This window comes from Schistocerca nitens, chromosome 8 (assembly GCF_023898315.1).
Source record: "Schistocerca nitens isolate TAMUIC-IGC-003100 chromosome 8, iqSchNite1.1, whole genome shotgun sequence".
In the NCBI taxonomy this organism is placed as follows: Eukaryota; Metazoa; Arthropoda; class Insecta; order Orthoptera; family Acrididae; genus Schistocerca; species Schistocerca nitens.
The window spans coordinates 540,967,450-540,969,436 of NC_064621.1; positions in this window are offsets into that span (position 1 = coordinate 540,967,450).

Consider the following 1,987-nt stretch of genomic DNA (forward strand, 5'->3'; position numbering starts at 1 on the left):
AGCGGGAAGGATAACACGTGATGGATCGGGTTCCACGTTAGGTACACGAGGAAGACTGCTTTCGGTGTTATTCAGTGCTATTTTCGTAAACGAGTTCTGTTAGGGTAAGAATTTGCGTGCATACAAGCTGGGACATCAAGAAAACGAGCAATAACTATTTCTGGGACATTATACAATTCCCGAGAGGTCGACTTGGCTCTTACCTTTTTTTTTTTCCTACAAAGCCATGTGACGTAAGAATAAGATTGAGAACGTTTTAAATGGCGAGTCGCCACGCACAGGTTTCGCGGTGAGGCTAGATCCACGCTGGGTAGTTAAGTATGGTCAAACTGGTGTGTCATGTCGCGCTAGGAGCAATGCGCCCTGTGCTATTCTGTCATTGGTGGTAATGAGATGTGCTGCTCAGACGTGTCTCATGTGAATGCATCGTGGAATTCTGTGATGTCAGTATAACCGTGACTGTATACACAAAAATAGAGGCAGGTAACTTTCACCTGTGTTCGGCTGTGGCTTGCGGCTGTGGCAGTGCTTGCGGTCCTGAACGGACGTCTGTGTGTGCTTTGACAGCTGATGGCCGCATCGTTTCACGGCGGCTATGGCGCCCATTGAGTGCGTGTCTGTTGCATTATTTTGCGAGCGGACCTGTAGACTGTGCTATGCGCTATTTGGACAGTTTACGAGTTGATTTCGTGTCTGTATTATTTAGGAGCAGTTTACAGGTCTGTACTGAAATTATTTCGGTACACTAGGAGTTGTTTGCGTGTCTGCAGACTGTGTATTATGACCTCAAGCACATCTGTGTGATAAATCCATAAATCCATAAATAAAATGTTCCAAACTAAGTAGAGTGCACTCCTTCCTTACTCTCCTCAGCAGCCCAGCACAGCCTGAGTCATTTTCGCCTCATTTTCCCCCTACAGACCACCATCTGTGATTAGGTCACAGGAGGGAAGACAGTACCCTCTGGTGGTAGTAATGTGTACTGGAGTTTGCTTGCAAAATAATAAAGACTTATGTTTAGCATAGGTAGAGTAGTTTTCCAGTCATTTCGCCCCACCATCTTGGATGACATCATGTGCTGTGCACATTAGTACACGTTAGTGCATGTTATCCCGACAACATGGGCTAGTAAGGGGATGTGGCGGTCGGTTGAAGATTGTGGTGGAGACTTTAACTATTTCCTTCCAAGTCGAGGCATAGAAATTGTATTTGTAGTTGTCTCTACTGAATCATATGAAAGTCCCTTCCTTCTTCTGAATGTAGTGGAGAGAACCAATTTAGGAAGTCTATACTGCTTTTAAAACCCCATGGTGACGTCAAATTCCTGATAGATAGCGATCTCTGACATCTAGCCATCATAACCTATTACAACTTATTACTATGGATTGGGTCGCAGTCTATGTGCATGTCGTGTTTAGTGCTACTCAATACATCATAGTGGACTCTGTCTTGCATAGGTATTTGTTGTTGTTGTTGCTACTATCCTGTCACACAGTAGATCCTTACTCATCCTCCTCCTCCTGAATGTAGCGGAGAGAGCCAATTTAGGAATTCTACATTGGTTTAAAAACCCAACTGCAATGTCAGATTCTCGATTGATCAATTTATTGTTCCTGATAATTGAATTGCAAGCATGCATCTGTCCAGCCTCCCCCAGAAGAGCTGAAATTTGAAATTTTCAGCTATCTCCGACCAAATTATCTAACTTTGCTGGTATCCAACGATAGGTGGCAACAGGAAAACAAATCCAGTAGGGCTTGGAAACAGCATTGTTGCAGGATCGAATCCCGTCAAATATTCTAATGCTAGTATCCACCGATTTGAAGCAAGAAAAAATTCTCCCACACAAAGGGTATGGATTTAATTAATTAGTCGATTAATATAATAGGGTCAGGGAATATTTCCAAGACATCCACAGCTGGAGGTTTACCAGGTAAATGCTGCTTTGTCTGCGATTCGATCTGACTGGCAGTGGCACGCTACAGGA